This window comes from Ranitomeya variabilis, chromosome 2 (genome assembly GCF_051348905.1).
Source record: "Ranitomeya variabilis isolate aRanVar5 chromosome 2, aRanVar5.hap1, whole genome shotgun sequence".
Classification (NCBI taxonomy): Eukaryota; Metazoa; Chordata; class Amphibia; order Anura; family Dendrobatidae; genus Ranitomeya; species Ranitomeya variabilis.
The window spans coordinates 398,940,683-398,951,795 of record NC_135233.1 but is presented as its reverse complement, the minus strand read 5'-3'; the positions used below and the strand labels follow the sequence as shown (position 1 = coordinate 398,951,795).

Genomic DNA, 11,113 nt, shown 5'->3' with positions numbered 1-11,113 from the left:
GTCAGAGATCAGCCCAGGCTGTATTGGCCGCAGGTATCAGTGCGCGGGGCCCGGCGTGGTGCAGGCTGGGAAGCAGAGCCCTCCGTGGTGTTGTTGTTGCTCTGCATAAGTACCGAATCGCGGCTCTGAATCTCCCCGGTTCGGGGAACCGGCTGCTTTTTTAACAAGCTGTTCCATCGAACCGGGGAGAACCGGACGAATCCCACCCCTGATTACATGTCTTATTAATCCTCAGCACCAAGTGCTGCAATCCTGCCAGGTCCGTGACTGATTTAATGGTGGCCGCTCAGTCCTGTTCACATTATGCTGATAATACCGCAGCTCGGTAATGGCAGCAGGTACGGCATGGCCCCTCATAGACGCCTCACCCTGTGCGGAGCTCCATATATACTCACATCAGTGCCCCTCACTGTCTCCTCTCAGCCTTCGAACTGATTTTGTGTACAGCCCAACCATCACCATGGCGACTGCCTCACCCAGCCCAAACCAACTTCTGTGTGCCGGCCACGTGATGCGCGCTGACCCGGGAGGTGTAGGTGACAATTATTACCGGGGACCGCCACATGCCCTCGGCCGCTCCTGCACACCTGCCTGCCGCTAGTCTCCAGGGACACTGATTGCCCTAAGTACCAACAGTATGGGGTTCCCTGGATGGCCCGACTCAATGCAAGCAGCGGCAGAGCGTGTGACGTCATTACGCCATGACATCACATGCCAGTCAGATCAGCGCTGATGTTCCATAGTATGCAGTACAGGTAATGCTCAGCTGATTCGCTTTCAGAGGGGTGCGGGAAGGGGGAAGTGTGTGACAGACTGAGGCTGTGGGAGCACTGTGTGACGGCTGTGGCGACCTGGGCTCCTGTGTGTCTTTCCCACTTGTGCCTGGCTGTGGGAGCGTCTGTTACCAGTGATATAAAGCAAGGTTGAATCCCACCCCTGCATGTAGGTTTTCAGGACCCAAATTGCATCTACAGTATGTTCAGGAAAGCGCTGCCTGGTAGGTGTTTCTATATGGAGCACACATTTGTCGGTACATAAAAAGGACAGTGCTTGTAACTTTTTTAGCTGTTGTGTTTTAAGTTTCTGAAAAATTACAAATTGCAACATAAGATTAATATGCGATTTATTACCCTGATGCATTTTGCTGCTAAGCTGTTCTGCAACGCTGTACTGACATCCTCATTTCTGTCCTCAGGCTGGGGTCAGGTTAACAAACTAGTTCTTATCTTCTACTTCAGAAAAGTTACTTTTTTCACATTTACGGTTGTTTCAGCAGCGGCAATTTTCCGCATTCGTCGTGTATTCCTATCTTTAACATTACGGACGCAGGTGTCTGCGATCGGTTGCGTTTTGCCGCGTTTGACGACACATGCGTCATTTCGTCATCTGCAGTTTGGTGCAGTAAACGCTACATTGTAGTAATTTTAGAGGCGTCAAATGGCCGCCTAGAAACCTATGCAGTTGTTAGCGGAAGGAAAGCGGCAAAAAAACGCATTACGGTCTATGTGAACGCATGCGTTGCACCACAGGAAAGCATGTCTAGACACTGATTAGCCACCCCCCACATACAAACTGATAAAAGGAGGGAGTCGGCATTGGCAGGGCACTATACAGCAGACTGATAAGCAGAGCAGACAGAGGAAAGCACCTTGGAGGAAACAAGCCTCTGAACAATGTGAGTATATCCTAGCCAATGTCTGTATTTTCTATTTTCTGTCTCTATATGTCCTAATTTCTGCCATTTCTTTCTGCATGCATGCATCAGAGTGTCATCTTCGTCTGAGGAGGAGCAACGGCCTGGGCCTGCACAAGCCGGCATGTCAGTGAAGTGAGTACTCACCTCCTCAGATTGGTAAGTATTCACTGTCACATCTACACATGTGTCAAATTAGTTTTTTTCCTTGTTTTAGAGCACTTCTTCTACTGCGGCAGAGGCTGAGCAGAAGCAGCGGGGTCACGGTTGGGTGGCAAGGCGGCAGCGTGTACATATACCTGGCTGACTGTTTATGGTATCCTGACTTTACAGTTCTTGAATGTTCATTTCTTTACTTTTATCTTTCTTTACCTTTTTCACCTTGCCTCCTTTTTTTCTTGACTTTCAATATTCTTGCCAGTTTTCTGTCTCTGTTGTTTTCTTTCTTTTCCTTATGTTAATGTCTCCAACAATAATGTCTTTATTTATTATTTAGGTTCCAGAACGGGATGAGGACCTCATTGAAAATGACCTCCTAATCTCCCTGGTCCATGAGTGAGTCCCATTGTGGAACACCCGGGTTCCCCAGCACTCGGACAATGTGGCGATCCGGCGGCTATGGAATGAGGTGGCCAAAGCGATGTGGGATGGCTGGGACAACGCCCCGACTCGGGTCCGAAATGCATTTTGTAAGTAATGCAATGCGGTGTGATGCAGCAGTGACCTTGGCCGGGATCACACAACTGTGTGTGATGAGAGAAACTCTCAGGAGTTTCTCTCATCACACACAGTTGTGTGATCACGGTCAAAAGTGCATTGTCTAACCATTATTTATATTTTTCAACAGTGCTCAAAGTCAAAACACGTTGGCATTCGATGAAGGACCGCTTCAACAAGGACCTGCGTCAAGAGAGTCGGTTTCCTAGTGGTTCTGGAGCAAGGATCCGCAAATACAAATATCACCACATCCTTGCATTTTTGAGACCGGTCCTTGCCCAGAGAACGTAAGTATTTTTTGTGGTGTAATGGGTTGTGTTGGATTGCCTAATCTGTATTTTTCTATTCCACAAGAGTTGGCGCTTTACTATTGTAAATGTTTTGTATTAATGTATTTATTTTCTTCTTTTTTCACAGCACATGGACCCTGGTTCTGGAGCTGTCCTTCATCAAACAGCCACGGACCCGTCCCAGCCATCCAGCAGCGCTGCAGCAAGTGGGCCTGCCACACAGACTGGAGACCAGGAAGCTGGTCCATCAGGTGTTCCCCTGTCCCAGTCCTCTGCCTCTTTTTTTTGGGCTCTTCCCGACAGCGGCAGAGGGCATCGGACAGGTCACTCATGCCTGAGTTTTTGCACTTGAGCTCGGTCACACATGATGGACTCAAGGCGATGGGTGACCGACTGGATAGTGCCATAAACCATATGAATACACTTATCCAGGTGGTCACCATAAGCCTTGACCAAGTGAAAGCCGACCTCCAGAGGCCAGCACATAATTTTTTCAATCAAATACAAAAGGGCATGTCGGAACACCTTACTCCTGATCTCCAGCTTAGTGTCATGCAGGCCTGCAATGCTGCTTATGTGCAGGCTATGCAGCTGAGTCGGTATTTTCAGCAGACAGTGGCGGCACATCCACCTGTGCCTACACTGTCAACGCTTGACCTCAATGCCGAGCTCTGCTGCATACTACCACTGCACGGCTACCTCCATTCCAAGAACTCCCGGACACCACTACAGCACCCCCACCATGCCGAGTGCTGTTGGACAGCCCACCGCCACCACCATGACAACTGCTGCTCCTGCTTGGACCTCCACTGCCACCACTATGCAGCAGCAGGACCCTGGCATGGCCTTCCGCTCCACTACCACCACGATGCAGCAGGACCCAGGCATGGCCTTCCCCACCACCATGCAGCAGCAGGACAATGGCATGGCCTTCCGCTCCACCACCACCACCACGATGCAGTAGGACCCCGGCATGGCCTTTCCCACCATCATGCAGCAGCAGGACCCTGGCATGGCCTTCCGCTCTACGAGCACAATGGACTCTGGCATGGCCTTCCGCTCTACGAGCACAATGGACTCTGGCATGGCTGTCCGCTCTACGAGCACAATGGACTCTGGCATGGCTGTCCGCTCTACGAGCACAGTGCAGTAGCTGGACCCTGACACGTTGCCCACCACGACCAGGCCACAACAAATGAGTGCACCGAGGCTCCCCAGACCATGTAGATCCTAAAAAGGGAAAAAAAAAATAAAAAGCAGCGTACTATCTGTATTCCTCCCCCATCACCTCCCAATGTGTCTGTAATGTCAGGTTTGTCTCACCCTTCCAGTGTGTCTCAGGCCTCTCATGTGTCAAGCCCCATCCCTGAACTCCCAGACCCCACTACTTTAAATGCCCCATCTCCTGCCACCCCTGTGTCGTCCACACTTAGCCAGGCCTCACAGCTGCACACCCCCCAGTAGCGTCACTCTACCCCAAGCAGGCGCAGTTAAATTTTTTTTTGTTAAAAAATAATGTTGTTTGCCCCCAATAATGTTTGGTTATTTGTGTATTTCGCCGCCGGCAACACACACCATGTGCCTAATAAAACATTGCGCCGCACACTATATTTTTTGCCAACTCATAGCTCCAGTAGTTATTAAGTACAACACTGCAGCTTTGTGTGTTTGGTATAGAGATAAGAGGTGGCAAAAAAAAAAAATAACTTGTATTTTCTCCATAATCTCTTCAGTCTGATTAATCTGTGTCGCAGACTGAAGAGAAAATAGCGGTAATACAAAGCAGAACTATACTCAACAGGTCATGTGTCATAAATAGTGAGTTCATGGTGCACAAAACTCTGCGTCTTGAACTCATTATTTATGACACCTGACCTGGTGAGTAGAGAACTGGCGTGTATAACCTCCATTTTTTCTTCATTGTACCTAATCTATTTCACACAAACTGAAGAGATGATGGAGGTCATACAAGGCAGATCTATACTCACCTGGTCAGGTGTCAGAAATAGTGAATTCATAAGGCTGTTATTTGTGCATCATGAATTCATTATTTGACACCTGACTTGATGAGTGTAGATCTGCTTTGTATTAAACAGCCATCGTCTCTTCAGTCTGCGTCTAATAGATACTGCAGAACAGAATCAGGACGTAATGACAACCTTATCACTAGCAGCCTAAGTGGTTTTTAGAGGAAATACATAGGAAACTCGGTCAAGATATCAAAACACGTAGTTTATTAACAAAAAATATTAGTAACATTTAAATCATAACTGGTACAGACCCAAACCCAACAGGACAATATCGTCTCGCCATGCCACACGTCCAATATCAGAATCAAAATAGGCAGCAAATTGGTCCTGCATGTGGCCAACTTCAACAATTGACCGCAGCGGGTGATGCTGGTAATCTGGCAATGGGTATGCAACTGGTTCATCCAGTTCAATGTTGGGTCACTCCTTAGCCATTATGTAATTGTGGAGAACCACACAGGCTTTGACCACCTCATCAACTGTCTCCATTTTTAGATTAATGGCTGTCCTAAGAATGTACCATTTTGAGACTAGAATCCCAAAGGTACACTCTACTGTTCTTCGGGCCCTGGTCAGTCTGTAGTTAAAGATCCTTCTAGTGTGGTTCAAGTCCGGACTGGAATATGGCTTCAGTAGGTTTTCACACATCTGAAAGGCCTCATCCCCAACCATAACAAATGGCATCAGTGGGCCTTGAGTGTTGGGGAGAGGTCATGGCCGTGGAAAATTAAAATTTTTGCCATACACACATCGGCCCATATCAGAGTTCTTGAAAGTCTGTGAGTCATTGCCACTGCCAAAAGCTCCAATGTCCACGGCGATGAAGTGACAGTCCCCATCTGCTATTGCCATGAGCACAACAGAGAAATATTTTTTGTAGTTGAAGTACTCTGATACAGTTTTGGCGGGTTTGATAATGCGGATGTGCTTTCCATCCACCGCTCCCAAACAATTGGGGAAATCACACACACTCCAGAAATTGTCGGCAATTTCCATCCACATGTCCTCGGTGGGTAGGGGGATAAATTAATCCCAGAGAAAATTCCACAAGCCCGGCAGGTGTCCACAACTATTCCAGACAGGGTGAAAATTCCAAGCCGGTACTGAAAGTGGAGGGATGATAAGCTCTCTCCGGTAGCCAGAAATCTGAAATAAAATAAAAAAATAAAATTACAATCAATTCCATTTATGGTGGTGTTCAGCTAAAGACCTAAAGGAAAATACAAATAATGCATGGCAGACCATCAATAATTATGCCAGCCATTTGTTTAGAATTATTACGCACCGTAGTGTGACCAGGAGACGTTCCTCTGCAGGAATCGCTCTACGGAGCTGGGTGTCCTGTCTCCGGATGGCTCCTTGGACACGACCAAGCAAATCCCGAAAAGACTATGTATTGAGACATCCTGGTATATTCGGCGAATTTGTCCGGGTTGGCATTAAGCTCGCCATATAGCGTGTGATAGGCTCCACGGCTCTCCCGGAGTTCAATAATGGAGTGTCTCCAAAAACGCCGACGCCGTGTCCTTCTCTGTCGTTCTCTATTTCTTTGTTGCTCCCAAGCAAACACACAGGCAAGAAACAGCTTGATGCTTAAATCCAGGTTGAAATAAAAGCTCTCCATGCGAAGATCCATCATGACACAGGATACAGTAGCACACTGTTTAGATTTCAGCAGTCCAAGGGTCTATATAAAGATATCCCATAATACACGCCCACTGTAGTCCCGTTGGAAATGTCTGTTTATCTAGATTTTTTTCCTGTTAAATTTTCCACAATGCGCACAAAAAATGCAAACACATGGAAAACGCATGAAAAAGCATGTAAACGCTGAGTTTTTAAAACCGCATGTGTTACCTGATGCGTCTAAAAAACGCTGCATTTGTACGTGTTTACGTGCGTTTGAGGTTGCGGATTAAATGCTGCGGATTGTAACGCAAATGTAAAACTAGCCAAAGACACCGTTTTGCTTCCCATGTTTCCATTTTTAAAATCTTTGCATCTATTTTTTTCATTTGTGGAAAAAATGATTTGCTTCTCTTACCAATTAAATATTATAATGCAGACGGTACAACAGTTCTATCCTTCTGCTGTTCTTTTATTTTTTTTAGCCATTGACCTGGATTGTTTGTGATTGATGTGCATCGTGGATTAGGATGAAAGTTGGGCATGACTCATTTTTTAAATTTATTTTTGATGTGGACCAATTATGTGAAAATTCACAATAGTTGTAGTGAATAATGGAATCTGGAGTGTCATAAAATGCACTTTGTCTATTTTCGGCACAGACATTCTGGGAAATTTTCATAGAAAGCTAATTAACCTATTATGATGTTTTTGGATCATGGAGAAACCAGAAACCCCAAAATATCCAAACTCTTTGGACAGATAGAAATCACTAGTCCGGGAGTGTTATTCATCTGGTTCATTTTGACCTCGGCCTTTTCCTGCATCTGCTTCATCCTACACCTTTCTATATTGCATTCTCGACCACTCAGAATATCAAACTCTGCTACATTGTTGCATATTGGATACACTGTATACAGGACCATTACCAGAGTCTGGGTGAACCACAAATGACCGGGTCAGAGAAGAGCGAGTCCATTACATGCCATTGATTACTGAGGACTGGGACAGAACTGATACAACCGGGGCCCGGAGTGATATTTATAATGCATCACAATGACCTCTAGAGGGAAAATTATGGGTATAATTAGCATGTTAATGGCTGGCACTTGCTAATTATCTGCTCTTTACCCTGCTCCATCTTCTCTGGTGTGCATCTGAGCAATAAAGAATTGTAGTTTTTTTCCCCATATTGCATTGGGGAAATTAAAATATTGATTGCAAAAATCTTCAACCCTTTGATTAACTATGGCTGTATTTATACCCTTGCTATGAACAGGTCATCTGGACATAATGATCATTTAACTCCTTGCACCCCATTCCGTGTGTCGGGGACATGTCAATCCTGTTAATCCAAGAGAAAATAGGTTTCCTCAGCAAAGAGCTGCAATTCTCATACAATTTCTTTTCTGATGGATTAGATTAAACGTTCTCCAGTGAAGAGACAGGTCCGAGCCGCCCGCGGAGGGTGTTTATTAAATTGCTTATCAGCGCAGTGCAACACGCGTTATCCAGGCGACGTCACCGCCAATGTGTCCTTATCATCGTCCATGCTGCCGGCTTTGACATCTGATTAATAATAATGTGTTAGAGAATGTTTTTATTTTCTGTATGTGTGTATATGATGTATATACAGTGAATGTAGCATGTATCTATGATGTATGTACAATGTGTGCAGCATGTATCTATGATGTATATATGTGTATGTAGCATGTATATATGATGTATATACAGTACAGACCAAAAGTTTGGACACACCTTCTCATTTAAAGATATTTCTGTATTTTCATGACTATGAAAATTGTACATTCACACTGAAGGCATCAAAACTATGAATTAACACATGTGGAATTATATACTTAACAAAAAAGTGTGAAACAACTGAAATTATGTCTTATATTCTGGGTTCTTCAAAGTAGCCACCTTTTGCTTTGATGACTGTTTCGCACACTCTTGGCATTCTCTTGATGAGCTTCAAGAGATAGTCACTGGGAATGGTCTTCCAACAATCTTGAAGGAGTTCCCAGAGATACTCAGCACTCGTTGGCCCTTTTGCCTTCACTCTGCGGTCCAGCTCACCCCAAACCATCTCGATTGGGTTCAGGTCTGGTGACTGTGGAGGCCAGGTCATCTGGCGTAGCACCCCATCACTCTCCTTCTTGGTCAAATAGCCCTTACACAGCCTGGAGGTGTGTTTGGGGTCATTGTCTTGTTGAAAAATAAATGATGGTCCAAGAAAACACAAACCGGATGGAATAGCATGCCGCTGCAAGATGCTGTGGTAGCCATGCTGGTTCAGTATGCCTTCAATTTTGAATAAATCCCCAACAGTGTCACCAGCTAAGCACCCCCACACCATCACACCTCCTCCTGCATGCTTCACGGTGGGAACCAGGCATGTAGAGTCCATCCATTCACCTTTTCTGCGTCGCACAAAGACACGGTGGTTGGAACCAAAGATCTCAAATTTTGACTCATCAGACCAAAGCACAGATTTCCACTGGTCTAATGTCTATTCCTTGTGTTCTTTAGCCCAAATAAGTCTCTTTTGCTTGTTGCCTGTCTTTAGCAGTGGTTTCCTTGCAGCTATTTTACCATGAAGGCCTGCTGCATAAAGTTTCCTCTTAACAGTTGTTGTAGAGATGTGTCTGCTGCTAGAACTCTGTGTGGCATTGACCTGGTCTCTAATCTGAGCTGCTGTTAACCTGCGATTTCTGAGGCTGGTGACTCGGATAAACTTATCCTCAGAAGCAGAGGTGACTCTTGGTCTTCCTTTCCTGGGGCGGTCCTCATGTGAGCCAGTTTCTTTGTAGCGCTTGATGGTTTTGCCACTGCACTTGGGGGACACATTCAAAGTTTTCCCAATTTTTCGGACTGACTGACCTTCATTTCTTAAAATAATGATGGCCACTCGTTTTTCTTAGCTGCTTTTTTCTTGCCATAATACAAATTCTAACAGTCTATTCAGTTAGACTATCAGCTTTGTATCCACTAGACTTCTGCACAACACAACTGATGGTCCCAACCCCATTTATAAGGCAAGAAATCCCACTCATTAAACCTGACAGGGCACACCTGTGAAGTGAAAACCATTCCCGGTGACTACCTCTTGAAGCTCATCAAGAGAATGCCAAGAGTGTGCAAAGCAGTCATCAAAGCAAAAGGTGGCTACTTTGAAGAACCTAGAATATAAGACATAATTTCAGCTGTTTGACACTTTTTTGTGAAGTATACACTCACCGGCCACTTTATTAGGTACACCATGCTAGTAACGGGTTGGACCCCCTTTTGCCTTCAGAACTGCCTCAATTCTTCGTGGCATAGATTCAACAAGGTGCTGGAAGCATTCCTCAGAGATTTTGGTCCATATTGACATGATGGCATCACACAGTTGCCGCAGATTTGTCGGCTGCACATCCCAAAGATGCTCCATACAAGGCAGGATGGATCCATGCTTTCATGTTGTTTACGCCAAATTCTGACCCTACCATCCGAATGTCGCAGCAGAAATCGAGACTCATCAGACCAAGCAACGTTTTTCCAATCTTCTACTGTCCAATTTCGATGAGCTTGTACAAATTGTAGCCTCAGTTTCCTGTTCTTAGCTGAAAGCAGTGGTACCCGGTGTGGTCTTCTGCTGCTGTAGCCCATCTGCCTCAAAGTTCGACGCACTGTGCGTTCAGAGATGCTCTTAGGCCTACCTTGGTTGTAACGGGTGGCGATTTGAGTCACTGTTGCCTTTCTATCAGCTCGAACCAGTCTGCCCATTCTCCTCTGACCTCTGGCATCAACAAGGCATTTCCGCCCACAGAACTGCCGCTCACTGGATTTTTTTTCTTTTTCGGACCATTCTCTGTAAACCCTAGAGATGGTTGTGCGTGAAAATCCCAGTAGATCAGCAGTTTCTGAAATACTCAGACGGCACTTCTGGCACCAACAACCATGCCACGTTCAAAGGCACTCAAATCACCTTTCTTCCCCATACTGATGCTCGGTTTGAACTGCAGGAGATTGTCTTGACCATGTCTACATGCCTAAATGCACTGAGTTGCCGCCATGTGATTGGCTGATTAGAAATTAAGTGTTAACAAGAAGTTGGACAGGTGTACCTAACAAAGTGGCCGGTGAGTGTATAATTCCACATGTGTTAATTCATAGTTTTGATGCCTTCAGTGTGAATGTACAATTTTCATAGTCATGAAAATACAGAAAAATCTTTAAATGAGAAGGAAAATGTTTAGAATTGAGAGTCCTCAGTGGTTGATACCTTTTACCAAGATATATATCTTTCCTGTATCTAAATGAGAAGGTGCGTCTAAACGTTTTGTCTGTACTGTATGTGCAAGTAACATGTATATATGATATATACAGTGTATGTAGCATGTATCTATGATGTATATACCGTGTATGTAGCATGTACAGTATCTATGATGTATATACAGTGTATGTAGCATGTATCTATGATGTATATACAGTGTATGTAGCATGTATCTATGATGTGTATACAGTGTATGTAGCATGTATCTATGATGTGTACACAGTGTATGTAGAATGTATCTATGATGTATATACAGTGTATGTAGCATGTATCTATGATGTATATACAGTGTATGTAGCATGTATCTATGATGTATATACCGTGTATGTAGCATGTATCTATGATGTATATACCGTGTATGTAGCATGTATCTATGATGTATATACCGTGCATATAGCATGTATTTATGATGTATATACAGTGCATGTAGCATGTATCT

The 11,113-nt window shown here is 44.9% G+C and overlaps 1 long non-coding RNA gene across 1 annotated transcript; it reads left to right on the top strand.

Annotated features, from left to right (window-relative positions):
* Positions 1–736: 736 nt before the first annotated feature.
* Positions 737–2,691, top strand: LOC143806281 (uncharacterized). The gene is made up of 5 exons (XR_013221427.1): positions 737–755; positions 1,766–1,828; positions 1,911–2,009; positions 2,190–2,382; positions 2,541–2,691. It is a non-coding gene; the product is annotated as an uncharacterized LOC143806281 (long non-coding RNA).
* The last annotated feature ends 8,422 nt before the right edge of the window (positions 2,692–11,113 follow it).